Source organism: Palaemon carinicauda, chromosome 22 (assembly GCF_036898095.1).
Source record: "Palaemon carinicauda isolate YSFRI2023 chromosome 22, ASM3689809v2, whole genome shotgun sequence".
NCBI classification, from domain to species: Eukaryota; Metazoa; Arthropoda; class Malacostraca; order Decapoda; family Palaemonidae; genus Palaemon; species Palaemon carinicauda.
The window spans coordinates 78,458,560-78,473,513 of NC_090746.1; the positions used below are offsets into that span (position 1 = coordinate 78,458,560).

Consider the following 14,954-nt stretch of genomic DNA (forward strand, 5'->3'; position numbering starts at 1 on the left):
TTAGAGTTCTTCCTGCATCTACTGTACCGCTCCCACTGGGAGGATGGCCACTTCCGACACTCGGGGCGAGGAGAAGCCTCCGTGCGGGAGTCTTGTCTGTACGAAGGGCAAAATCAGCGAGGATTCGTCGCCATTGCTGATATAAAGGCACCAAAAGAGCGGCCTCATATGACAAGACACACCCGCATGACTTGCAATTCTCAAAACCAATTACACCTGTAAAGAAAAATGAAAAATAAAGTTAATAGAGTCAGTTAACTAGGAATTCCAAAAGAGAGAGAGAGGGAGACAAGAACATTTGTACTCGACTGAAGCCAAAACAAAAGTGGAGAGTAGTCACTGGGTGTGTGAGCAGGGTGAACCACCCACTAATTTTGTGAAGGGTTGTTAACACCTCACGTTAAAGTTTTTATGGCTAAACTAGCTGAAACACCTAGGTAAAGAACTAAGGTTTGTATTTGTGAGGAAACAAGAGGTAAATTCAAATGTAGAATTTGTCAATGTCAATGGGTGAGGGGGACCAAAAAGAGAATGATACTGCGAGGCAGTCATGTAAATCATACAGAAGTCTCCTTGATTAGGTTAGAACAATCCTGTTTTTACCTCCGCCAACGGAGTTGGAAGGAGGTTATGTTTTCGCCCCTGTTTGAGTGTTTGTTTGTGTGTGTGAGTGTGTGTTTGTTAGTGAACAGCTTCCTGGCCACAATTTTAATAGTTGAGTAATGAAACTTGCAGGGATTAACTGTTATGTAAAAAGCTGGAAATGATTAAATTTTGGAAAGTCAATGTCGCAGTCAAGCAAAATGTCCAATTCATGTAATCGGCCATAAGTTTGGACATCGTTGTCAAAGAGACTTCAAACTTGGTTCACATCCGAGCGCATGAAAATCCACGACAATTAATACATGTTAAGGTCACAGATAAAGGTCGAGCAAAAGGTTGAGAAATAAACTACCGGGGCGGAGGTCTGCATTTTAGTGAGTGCCCCTCTAGTTGCCTCTATAATAAACAGCACACTAGATCAGGTAGCATTAATTTACCCTGATACTGATCAAAGATAATGTGATGTATGAGTTAATAAGTACACAGCAACCTAGGTGGGTGCAGAAAGAAAAGCGAAGTTACTAAACATGACTTGACTTCCAAATTCTACCAACCAACAGACAGTAATTCAACAGTAGAATCAATGACATTTTTAACTATATAAATTGCTTCAGGAATAACACATCTCTATTTTCCACTGAAGTCATTTTAATCTAAGCTATGTTATCGGTTTATATCTGGAATAAAAAGATTTACAAATTTGATGGCCTAACGAAAATTTTGGGGTATAAATTTGACTCATACAGGTCTCACAATTATAGAAATGGTTTTAAGTTCTACCAAACAGGTCACATTGTGGAGGTTCAGAAGAGCTGTAGTGCCCCACCAAGTCAGGCTATGTCAGGTTACTTATTTTGGTCTTTTTACCAAGAATACAGTTCTGGGGTTGTATATAGTTGTTGGGACAAGCATAAACTTTCTTATTATTTGTCAAATCGTTTTCTTTATGGGGAAAATGTTTATGTATGAAAAATTATTTGATAAAGCTAGTTATATGATTTACTGTTATGTTGGCAGTAGTGAAGCCTGTTGGGAACCAACACAGGGTTGCAAATTAAGTCTTAGGTTTAAGCTAAGGACACAGCAGTTTAAAGTCGGGGGTTTGCAGGGGGAATAACCCCACAGTAAGTATGGATATAACTCCTAGGTTACATTAGGTGGAGAAAGTTAGGTTAGGGGGAGAAACTTAGGCTAGGTGGAGAACCTATGTAGAGTTTATGTGGTGTTCTTGTATTTGTTTCCTTTTTAAACTGTGGTTTTTCAATCATGAATTTTGGAATGTTAATACCTCTCAAATTTTAAAAAATATGGGTTTCCCCAGTTATTTGCAGAACAGTTAAAAGTACCGATAAATACACCAGGAACACTTCTTGTTTTCATTACTACGAATATTGTACTATAGTAATTATTTACAAATGATAATTACAGACCCATTGTCACTACCAACCAGGCTACAAAGTCTACAAATTTTATTCAAAATTCGGTATTATAGTTACAGATGGGGAAAGCTTTCCTACTAAAAAAAACATCTTTTTCCTACAGAAAAATACCCATTTTCTTCAAAAATGGCACTTATTTTTATTGCAAACAAATACTTAGTGAAATATATACATATCTACACGCGTCGAAAATGGGGAGCACTTACTGGGAAACTGGGGTTTTGGGTGAGGAAAACATACTGGGAAAATGGTATATAGCGGTAAAGCAAACCTTTGTTTTCCCTATATGTACTGCACATTATCTTCTTGGATGTGTATTAAGTCCATGGAAAAATGCACAAATTATCTATATCCTATACTACTAGTATAATTTTCATTTGTTTGCTGACATTCTACGAAACGATTGTATTGGCTCCCATTCGTTCGCATGCACATGCGTGTTAACCAGTTTTAGAACTTCTAAGGGTAAATTCCCCGCCCTCCTTTATTTTGCCCAATAGGATTACTCGTTTTCTTATAAGCCCTCCTCATTTTTACCTGGAACATTCAAGTATTTGACTCTTCTAATACCATATGTATGGATTCGTTATTGCAATACCCACGTGTACTGTACATTTATCTTCTTACTCATGACATTCAAGTATACTATGAGACTTGATGCTCCTAATACTGTTTGCATGTATTCATTGATGAAAAACCCATGTGTATATTTCACATTTTCTCAAGTTTAAAGTCCTTTCCTCTGTTATTACATCATTTTAATGTATTCCTACAAAATAATATTGATTCTTTCCTTCACATTATCTTACTAAATGTTCGTCTCTTCTGTTTTCTTTTCCTGATATTACTGTATTAAATTCAGTTTACACAGCAAATACCTGCTATGAACGAGTTACACTGATGTTTCCGTTAACCAATCACGTTACGTATGGAAACTCATATTGGGGGCTATATTTCCCCCTTCCTTTGTTATAATTTCAAGTACTTTGCTTATGTCCTTTCCAAATCCTTTTTATGTGTGTAACCAAGTGTAGCTAACACATTTCTAAAAATGATATTTTGATTATAAAATAAATTTTTGAATATACTTACCCGGTGAATATATAATAGCTGACGTCTCGGACGGCTCGACAGAAACACAAAAACTCGCGAGCGATCGCCATGAAGGTTGCGGGTGTGCCCACCAGCGCCAACTATCGGCCAGATACCGTATATACATGTAAACAGCCTCAGTTCTTCTCATTCCGCTGGGTCTCTATCGGGGAGGAAGGGAGGGCCTATAATTTATATATTCACCGGGTAAGTATATTCAAAAATTTATTTTATAATCAAAATATCATTTTTAAATATTAAACTTAGCCGGTGAATATATAATAGCTGATTCACACCCATGGTGGTGGGTAGAGACCAGTATTAATACAGTTTACGGCGTATATGCTTAGAGTTTTTGACAGTTATATCATAACAAAACCCAAAATAAATATAGGTACCTGGTAAGGAAGCTGACTCTGACGATTACTCTGCCTTGTTAGTCCGCTTTCCTCACGAAGCCCAGCCATCCTCTCAGGATGCTGAAAGACTTCCAGGAGCTGAAGTATCCAGGGCGACAACCCATACAACAGGACCTCATCAAAACCCTTAATCTGGGCGCTCTCAAGAAATGACATTTGACCACCCGCCAAATCAACCAGGATGCGAAAGGCTTCTTAGCCTTCCGTACAACCCAAAACAAGATTAAAAACATTTCAAGAGACAGATTAAAAGGATATTGGAATTAAGGGAATGTAGTGGTAGAACCCTCACCCACTACTGCACTCGCTGCAACGAATGGACCCAGTATGTAGCAGTCCTCATAAAGAGTCTGGACATCTTTTAAGTAAAATGACGCGAATACCGACTTGCTTCTCCAAAAGGTCGCGTCCATAATACTTCGCAGAGATCTGTTTTGCTTAAAGGCCACGGAAGTTGCTATAGCTCTTACTTCGTGCGTCTTAACCTTAAGCAAGCAACGGTCTTTTTCACTCAAGTGAGAATGAGCCTCTCGGATTAAAAATCTAATAAAATACGACAAAGCATTCTTTGACATAGGCAAAGAGGGCTTCTTAACTGAGCACCACAAGGCCTCAGATCCACCTCGTAAGGATTTGGTACGAGCTAAATAAAACTTCAGAGCTCTAACTGGACACAGTACTCTTTCAAGCTCGTTGCCTACGATCTCTGACAGGCAAGGTATATCAAATGACTTAGGCCAAGGACGAGAAGGCAGTTCATTTTTGGCCAAGAAACCAAGCTGAAGTGAACATGTGGCTTTATCTGTGGAAAAGCCGATGTTCCTACTGAAGGCATGGATCTCACTGACCCTTTTAGCCGAAGCCAAGCACACTAAGAAAAGCGTCTTGAGGGTGAGATCCTTCAGGGAGGCTGAATGTAATGGCTCAAACCTGTCGGACATCAGGAACCTTAGGACCACGTCTAAGTTCCATCCAGGAGTTGCCATACGACGCTCCTTAGAGGTCTCGAAAGACTTAAGGAGATCTTGGAGATCTTTATTATTGGAAAGATCTAAGCCTCTATGTCTGAATACAGACGCCAACATGCTCCTGTAGCCCTTAATAGTGGGCGCTGAGAGGGAGCGAACATTTCTCAGATGTAGGAGAAAGTCTGCGATTTGGGCTACAGAGGTACTGGAAGAGGAAAAAGATGCTGACTTGCACCAGTCTCTAAAGACTTCCCACTTCGACTGGTATACTTTGATGGTAGAAGCTCTCCTAGCTCTCGCAATCGCTCTGGCTACCTCCTTCGAAAAGCCTCGAGCTCTTGAGAGTCTTTCGATAGTCTGAAGGCAGTCATCGAAGCGCGGGGAGGCTTTGATGAAGATCCCTTACGTGGGGCTGCCGTAAGAGATCTATCCTTAGAGGAAGACTCCTTGGAATATCTACCAGCCATTGAAGTACCTCAGTGAACCACTCTCTTGCGGGCCAGAGGGGAGCAACCAACGTCAACCTTGTCCCTTCGTGAGAGGCGAACTTCTGCAGTACCTTGTTGACGATCTTGAACGGTGGGAATGCGTACGCGTCCAGGTGAGACCAGTCCAGTAGAAACGCATCTATGTGGGTCGCCTCTGGATCTGGGACTGGCGAGCAATAGGTCGGGAGCCTTTTGGTCAACGAGGTGGCAAAGAGGTCTATGGAGGGTTGACCCCAAGTCGCCCAAAGACTTTTGCACACGTCCTTGTGGAGGGTCCATTCTGTGGGGATCACCTGACCTCTCCGACTGAGACAGTCTGCCAAGACGTTCAAGTCCCCCTGGATGAATCTTGTCAACAGGGAGATGCCTCGATTTTTTGACCAGATGAGGAGGTCCCTTGCGATGACGAACAGTGTGTGGGAGTGAGTGCCTCCTTGCTTGGAGATGTACGCCAAAGCTGTGGTGTTGTCTGAATTGACCTCTACCACTTTGTTTCGAAGAATGCTCTCGAAACTCATCAAGGCCAAGTGAACCGCTAATAGCTCCTTGCCGTTGATGTGCATGCTCTTCTGAACCGACGTCCAAAGACCCGAACATTCCCGACCGTCCAGAGTCGCTCCCCAACCCAAATCCGACGCGTCTGAGAACAACACGTGGTTTGGGTTCTTGACTGCCAGGGACAGACCCTCTCTCAGACTTATGTTGCTGTCCCATCAGTTCAGGCATGCTTTCACTGGCTCGGAGACCGGGATTGATACAGCTTCTAAAGTCTTGCTCTTGTTCCAGTGTGAGTCTAGATGGAACTGGAGAGGGCGAAGGTGAAGTCTCCCTAGCGAGACAAACTGCTCCAGGGATGACAGAGTCCCTACGAGGCTCATCCAACTTCTTACTGAACAACGGTCTTTTTTCAGCATGAGTCGGACTTTGAGCAGGGCTTGCTCTATTCGGGTGGCAGACGGAAAAGCCCGAAAAACTAGACTGCGAATCTCCATCCCCAAATAAAGAATCGTCTGGGATGGAATCAGTTGAGACTTTTCTAAGTTTACCAACAGTCCCAACTCCTTTGCCAGACCCAACGTCCAGTGAAGGTCCTGCAGACAGCGATGATGGGACGATGCTCTGAGAAGCCAGTCGTCCAAGTACAGGGAGGCTCGAATTCCCGATAAATGAAGGAACTTTGCCACATTCCTCATGAGCCTCGTAAACACGAGAGGAGCAGGGCTGAGGCCGAAGCACAGTGCTCGAAACTGGTACACCACATTCCTGTAAACAAACCTCAGATACGGTTGGGAATCCGGGTGTATAGGAATGTGGAAGTACGCATCCTGCAGGTCGAGAGAGACCATCCAGTCTCCTTCTCTGACCGCTGCTAGGACGGACTTCGTGGTCTCCATCGTAAACTTTGTTTTCGTAACAAAAACGTTGAGCGCACTGACGTCCAGCACTGGCCTCCAACCTCCCGTATGCTTTGGGACTAGGAAGAGACGGTTGTAAAATCCCGGTGATTGAAGGTCCGAGACTTTCACCACCGCTCCCTTCTCTAGCAACAGAGACTCCTTGACTCCTCTCGATACCTGGGAGAGAGGTCTAGAGGAACTGTTACTAGAGGAGGTCTGCGTACAAAAGGTATTTTGTACCCCTCCTTGAGCAACAACACAGACTCTTGGTCTGCACCCCTCTTCTCCCAGGCCTGCCAGAAGTTGTTCAGTCTGGCCCCTACCGCTGTCTGAGGACGTAGGCAGTCAGACTCTGCCACGGGAGGACTTGGATCATCTCCTCTTGCCTCTCTTTCCGTCGGCACGAGCGCCTCCCCTGCTGGGAGCTCTGCCACGAAAAGGCGGGATAAACCTAGACGCAGGAGTCTCGATTCTGGGTCTCACAACAAAGGATGAAGAAGGAGCTCCCTTGCGAGCAGAAGAAGCCATCAGGTCATGTGTATCCTTCTGTACAAGCGAAGCAGCAATGTCCTTGATCAGCTGTTGAGGAAACAAGGCAGCCGATAAGGGAGCAAAGAGAAGTTCCGATCTTTGACAGGGAGTAACTCCTGCTGAAAGGAAAGAGCAAAGGGTTTCCCTCTTCTTCAGGACTCCAGACGTAAAGGTGGAGGCGAGCTCATTGGAGCCATCGCGGATGGCTTTGTCCATACAAGACATAATAAGCAAGGAAACATCCTGGTCGGCAGACGAGATCTTCCTGCTTAATGCTCCTAGAGACCAATCTAAAAAGTTAAAAACTTCGAAGGCCCTGTAAACCCCTTTAAGGAGATGGTCAAGGTCCGAGGAGGACCAACAAATTTTAGAGCGTCTCATGGCCAGGCGACGGGGAGAGTCTACGAAGCTTGAGAAGTCACCATGGGCAGAGGCAGGGACTCCCAAGCCGAGAACTTCTCCCGTGTCATACCAGACGCTCGCTCTAGAAGCTAGTTTAAAAGGAGGGAAGGCAAAGGCCGTCTTCCCCAAACTCCTCCTGGTAACCAACCAGTCGCCTAGTAGACGTAAAGCCCTCTTAGAAGAGCGAGAAAGCACTAGCTTAGTAAAGGAAGGCTTGGCAGCAGCTAAGCCTAGCGCAAACTCAGACGGAGGCGAACGAGGAGCAGCAGTAACAAAATGATCTGGGAAAAGATCCTTAAAAACCAACATGATTTTCTTAAAATCCATAGAAGGTTGCGCAGCCTTAGGTTCTTCCACGTCTGATAAAACATCCAAAGGATTATCAGTAGGCAGAGGATCAGCAACATCCTCATCTGAAGGAACCTCGTCCGACAATTGATGAGTCTCAAGCAAGGGAGAGACCTGCCGTGGTGGCAATGCTTGACAAGCAAAGTCCACACGCAAAGGAGCATCAGTAGCAGTCAAGGACGCTACGTCATGTAACTGCTTAAAGGACTGACCAGCAACAACAACAGGAGCGGGAGGACGCTCGACGTCAAGTCGAGACTGCCTTGACTGCCTAGATTGAGCAGTCAAAACAACCCTTGACTGCGGTGCTTGACGCTCAACGTCAAAACAAGGCAACTGAGCTGGTTGGCGAACGTCCTGAACGTCAACACGAGCATGCGGCAGCGGCTGAACGTCAACACGAGACTGCGGCAGCGGCTGAAAGTCAACACGGGACTGCATCGAGTGAGGCTCTAAGTCACGAGACTGACGTGACTTTGTAACGTCAACAGGACGAGTAAAGGCTCATTTGGGCGGCTGACGGCCAGGATCTCGATCAGTGTAACGGCGAGGATCATCGTGAACCTGCTCAACGGTATACTCCTCCATAAGGGAGGCAAGCTTATTCTGCATATCCTGCAGGACAACCCATTTAGGATCAACGGGAGTCGGTACGGGCCGAGACGATGGTAACGTCTGTGACGGCAAAACATTGCCTTTACTGAGACTCTCGGAGCCCGTGTTACGCTTTCGTTTAAGCGGCGAGCAGTCTTCCGATGACTGCACAGGGTCAGAGCTGTCCCAATGGCTACAGCCAGGACGCTGGACCTGTCCTGAAGGGACTGACTTCTGCTTTAAGGGTCTAGAAACTTTGCTCCAAGGTTTCTTTCGCGAGAAGCCTTCTGATGACGAGGAGAAAACCGCCTCGCTTGTCTTATGGTAGGGGCGGTCTTGACGAGACACGCCCGAAACCATAGAGGGAACGTCTGTTCGTTGGTTAGAGCCTCTCGTCCCCATAAGTCCTACGACATTACTTCTCCCTGGTGCATGGGAGCTTGAAAGAGGTCTCGGACTAGGAGAACGACAAGCACGAACAGACGAACCCTCGGTCGCAACACTAAAAACACTTTGCGCACTAATCACTTTATCCCCACGATTTTCTAATGTGGCACTCTGACACTTTAACACATTCACATCCGCCATGAGTTGATTACGGTCCGCTGCCAAAGACTCAACTCTCTCGCCCAACGCTTGAATGGCAAGCAACATATCCCGCATGGATGGTTCATGAGTGCTAGTAGAAGGTTCAGGAACAACTACTACAGGGGAAGGATTAGGTTCAGGGGCATGGGAGGAGGAAAAATCTAATGATCTAGAGGAACTTCTCCTCACCCTATCTCTCTCAAGCTTACGAGAATACTTATCAAACTCTAGCCAGTCGAATTCCGAAAGTACCACGCACTCATCACACCGATCTCCTAATTGGCAGGTTTTACCCCGGCAATTAGAACACACGGTATGTGGGTCGAGAGAGGCCTTTGGAAGACGTTTGTTATAATCCCTAGCATTACATTTACGAAATTTAGGAATCAGAGAAGGGTCAGCCATTTTGAAAAGTCAAAGAAAATCCAAAAACAATCCAAAGTCATCAACAATAAACGCTATCCAAAAAAGGGTTCAAGAGTTTTAATTGAAGATAAAAACACCTGCACTGCGAAAGCTCAAAACCAAAAGGAAGTACTTCACCAAGAATGACGAAAAACTCCAGGTCAACAGCGAGTAACAGAATCAACTTGTCGACAAGACCGACAGAGAAGAACTGAGGCTGTTTACATGTATATGCGGTATCTGGCCGATAGTTGGCGCTGGTGGGCACACCCGCAACCTTCATGGCGATCGCTCGCGAGTTTTTGTGTTTCTGTCGAGCCGTCCGAGACGTCAGCTATTATATATTCACCGGCTAAGTTTATTTAAAAGTGCATAATGTCAAACCACAAAACTTACAGTGCCCGAAGTGTTGTTTTTACTTATCTTACTGGGAAGAGAAGCACCTTCTATGGCCCGATCATTAAGTAAGTCATTAATTTGTTTTTATATTATTTTAGGGTGCGCGATTTTTAGATTTACAAAAATCTGTCGAATAATTACCAAGAAATACGAACCAACTGGGGGGAAGGGGGGTTGAGCGCAGCTCAGCATGTACCGCTTGCCAATACATGGGAGCTTGATGTTTTTTCTTGTTTTGTGAGCGAAGCGAGCGCTCGGCGAAGCAAGAACCATTAGCTATTCTAAAAAAGAAAAAGAAAAATAATTATCTGAAAAATAATAATCAATCATTGATGTTAGCATGCACAGCTCAACATTACCGCTTGCCAGTACATACGGAGCTTGATGTTTTTATTTTTTCACGAGCGAAGCGAGCGTACGATGAAGCAAGAACCATTAGATTTAGGATCAAACATTTGGAATAGAAAATATGTTTTCCTGTAGTAAATAATGTGATTTCACTGAATTTGACATTTCAATTATATCAATTTTATTGGGTGTGTAGTGGGGAAGTAGTCAAACTGGTTGTTCTGTTTGTTTGCAGTTGAAATGAAGGTCAAATTTGGGTTTCTTTGTAGTGTATTACAGGGCAATGTAACCTAGGATACCAACTACTTTTTCTTATAGTAAAAATTACGCTCCCTTCGAAAATAACACTCGTTCCCGTCGCAAATGAATAGTTTCAGAAATATATATACATCTATATCCTCCGATAATGGGGGACCCCCAGTGGGAACTCGGGGTTTTGGGTGGGGAAACCATACTGGGGAATCGATATATAATCGTAAAACAATCCTTTTCTTTTCTATACATTTCCTTCTTGTATGTATTATAACCATAGGAAAATACAAAACAGTATAACTGGATATATTTTGGAGGAGCCGTTTCAAAGGTTATTTCATGTAGTAATACAGTAACCAGTGCTGCCAACGCCTGATGTAGATCAAATGTTAGCATTCCATACCTGATGTAGATCAAATATTAGCATTCCATGCTAACATTAGCACCCATTTGTACGTACGTTCGTTCGCACCAGTTTTCGATCTGCGCATATATCACTCCCCTGCGCAAGAGTTTCCCCTCCCCCAATTACTCTTTTTATTACCGTATTATTTTCTCATTTTATATTCCCATTCAATATTATTTATCATACATTCCATTTTACCTTCCTATATTGAGTTTATTTGTTTGGTTATTTCCTTTTCTCTTCCCGGTTTCACATAAATACTTGGTCTGGACTAGTTTTTTTATCCAGTTCATTCTCGGTATAATCATCTCATTTTATATTCCCATTCAATATTATTTATCGTTCATTCCATTTTACCTTCCTATGTTGTTTTTATTTATTTTCTTTGATTATTTCCTTTTCAATCCTCTGTGTCCCATAAATCCTTTCTCTGAACTAGTTTCCGTATTTAGTTCATTCATGTTTACCCGCTAGTGTTCTTTGTTTTTCCCTTAACCAATCACCAACCTAGGCCTATGCAGATATCTCCCTACTCCCCCCCCCCTTCCTTTATCCCTTTGAGCGGTCTTTTCATATCCTTTGTTCCAATGCCTTTTCCGTGGTAACCTTTGATCTGGTGAGATGTTCTACATTCCAAGTGCGGTGAAACTTGTAGCGGGTGCAGTATTTCGTACCTAAAAGCAGTGGCTAAATTCCATGTTGATTTTTTTGATTCTACAGGTAATGTTGAGCATTTTCTTAAAACTCACAACGTTATTCCTCAGCGTTTAAAGTGCCCCAAGTGTCGTTCTGTTTTATCTTATAGGGAAGACATTCACGTGTTTTATTGCAATTCTGAATCCATCATTCGTAAAACTAAGAAGAAACGTCGTTGTGGTTATACCGTTACTGCCTATAAAGGTACTTTTTTGGACAAAAGTCGTCTACCCCCATGGAAGATAATATTATGTGCCAACCACTTTTTGCATAAACATTCGGACCATGAGACCCTCATGGATGGTATCGACATATCTTCGAAAACTAGTGTCGATTGGAGAAGTTTCTGTTCCGAGGTTACCGAATACTTCTTCGATAATCAAGAGGCGATTGGTGGTGTCAGAGTTACTGTTGAAAAAGACGAAACTCATTTTTGTAAAGCTAAATACAACCGTGGTAGACCGTTAAGTGCCATATGGGTCTTTGGGGGTATTGAACGTGTGTCCAAGAAATTTTTCATTATCCCTTTAGTTCCCCCCCTTCTAACAAAAGAAGTTGCTGATACTCTAATTCCCCTCATCCAGAAGTATATCAAACCTGGTAGTATTATTATCAGTGATAAGTGGTCTGCATACAACTCACTATCGGAAATTGGTTACGTACATAAGTCTATTAATCATTCGGAACATTTCGTTGACCCCCTAGACCCAACCATCCATACTCAAAATATAGAACGTCTCTGGAGAGAAGTGAAGGAGTGGGTTCAAAGACCTGGAATCAAGACTGAATATTTCAAGCAATATTTTTCCAGGTTCTTTTTTACCCACTACTATCCAGAACATACGTTACTCCACTACTTCTTCATTACTGCCAGTCGCCTCTACCCTCCTTTACAACAACAGACAATGGACCCCCCCGACCCACAAGACCCCGATGACCCCCATCCATGCACATCCCAGTCATAGAAGTTAACCCGTCAGTCTCTTCCTTCCGTGTCCCACAAGTTTTGACGTTTTCTTCATAAAAGTAAGTCATTCCTCAATAGTCATTATACGTTTTTGTGACCGGGGTACTTCTAGGCAAGGTTAGGTGGGTTTGTTAGGTTCTGTGGCCTTTCTGTACTTTTTATATATTGTGTAGCAGTTATATGGAAAAATTATTTAATATACGTATGGAAATATTTAGCATTTCTACCACTAGTAATGACATCGTGTCGATGGTAGTTCTGTGTACCATTCGTCACCGTTGGTAGTACTGTGAATCAAAGTAAGTCATTCCTCAATAGTCATTATACGTGTTTTGTGACCGGGGTACTTCTAGGCAAGGTTAGTTGGGTTTGTTAGGTTCTGTGGCCTTTCTGTACTTTTTATATATTGTGTAACAGTTATATGGAAAAATCATTTAATATACGTATGGAAATATTTAGCATTTCTACCACTAGTAATGACATCGTGTCGTTGGTAACACTGTGTACCATTCGTCACTGTTGGTAGTTCTGTCAAACATTGGTAACGTTGCTAATTTTACCGTCCTCAGTACATCCGTAAGGGAAGTTACAACGTTGAACAAGTTATTTAAATATTTTAACTCAATATATATGTCAACAGTGTTAATACTTATATGGTACATTTGTATTGTATTACAGGGTGTGATTTTCGCACAGGAAATATATGATTTCCTATAGTAGTTAACGTGATTTAACAGGTTTTCACATTCATTTCATCCGTAATAACATCAACCAATTCGTCAACTTAAAGTTAGCCGAATTGGTTGATCTGTTTGTTTCCGATTGAAATGAACATCAAATTCGGTTAAGTCACGTTATTTACTATAGGAAATCATGTATTTTCTGTGCGAAATCACACCCTGTAATACAATACAAAATTACCCAAATTTGGTTAAATCTATTCATTTACTACTGAAAAACATATTTTTCTGTTCAAAATGTTTCCCCGTTCGTAAATATAATTTTACCCCAATTCCCCCTTATAAATAACCACAGATCTATCACACCAAGAATCAGAGCATTGGAAAAATTGTATTTAACGGGAGTATCTATATCGGGCTACCCTAAAGCCTAGGTTTGAAATAACCATTGCCAAATGATGACGGTAAAAAGAGTTTTTTGGTGATAAAACGGATTTGGACGTAGGGAGATGGGTGAGATAGCCATGTCGTCCTGATGGAGGATCTCTCCGGCAGATTCCTACTGTATAATATTTCTGCGAGTGATATTACAAGAGAAATACCGTCAGGTATCACAGGGTACGATTATCCGAAGATATCGTGTATAAATCAAGGACATATCCATTGATAACCATAGATATCTAAATTAAATTTTAGTTGGTTATGAGCAATAAAAATGTATACGTCATTGAGTTCCCTGACTGATACATAGTCTGAGGTAAAGATTAGTGTAAACTACTCTTAATTGACAAGTTATTACGTCTGCAAATAAATTACACTTATCAGAAAAATATAAGAAACCTTACCTTCTCGGAATACAATGATTCAATTACATATCTGATGATAAATTACCCTGTTTGGTATAAATAAAAAATTTTCTACTTTTCTACAAAACAAAACAAGATAACAGACAAAACGGGTTTGTAGTAGTACTGGCACGACCAATCCTTAGAACGCCTTCATAAACTTCACAGGTAAAAACCGAATATTTTTTCCGTTGTATTTGATCTTCATATTAATATCTACTACATATCACTTATCTGAACGTTTGTTTCTGCTTTTTATGTAAATGGGGTTGCTACTTGTACATACAAGAAGAGTTTATTATGTAAACAAAGTTTTTTACCATAACTAATCTAAAATAAGCTATTTTGAACTTACTTTAATTGTCATTGTGACTATTTCATCAACTTCCAATTAGTAGAAATAGCTTTATAATTCATTATATAATAAAGAAGAATAGCCCATTGAATACATCGTTAACAATTCCACTAAGAAAACACACACGCACACACACACACACACACACACACACACACACACACACACACACATATATATATATATATATATATATATATATATATATATATATATATATATATATATATATATATATATATATATTCTAATAAACTGATTTTATTTCTAAATTCTTTAGGCCTACTTTCATATGATAAACTTTTTTTTTTTTTATTTCCAGCTATGATAACGCCATATCTACTCTGCGTCTATCTGTCTATCATCTATCTCTTGGACAGTTATTTTCATATTATCTCAATCTAAATTTATTTTTCGCATTTACTTTACTCTCTTTACTTTAAGGTCTGTTTTTTTCGGGCATGTCACACATGGAAACCCTTTGCCCTGCAGGACCTACAAGATTGGTTTGCCGTATACATTCTTAGGCATTTGAAGTATCATACATTACATCTTCTATAGACCTTGCATTACATGTTGATTGTTAAATCAACGTCATCGGAGCACTTAGATAACAAGAAAGTATTTAACTTCATTTTGAACGCCTTACTATCTTACTATTTTATCATATACGATTGATAATGCTATCAGCTGTAGCCTATCTCAATTTGCTGTCTTCTTGGACCCTATTGT

General features: G+C 41.7%; 1 protein-coding gene across 4 annotated transcripts in view; it reads right to left on the reverse strand.

The window, feature by feature from the left end:
* LOC137616557 (uncharacterized) overlaps positions 1-13,994 on the reverse strand; it is an 82,558-nt gene extending 68,564 nt beyond the window's left edge. For 2 of the 4 annotated variants that reach the window (XM_068346419.1, XM_068346416.1), the window contains exon 1: positions 13,868-13,994. The gene's annotated coding sequence lies outside the window, so the exon portion shown is untranslated. Of the gene's footprint in view, positions 1-9,814; positions 9,951-13,867 lie in introns of those variants that run through there. The other 2 variants (XM_068346418.1, XM_068346417.1) reach the window with 2 other exon arrangements.
* Between the last annotated feature and the right edge of the window lie 960 nt (positions 13,995-14,954).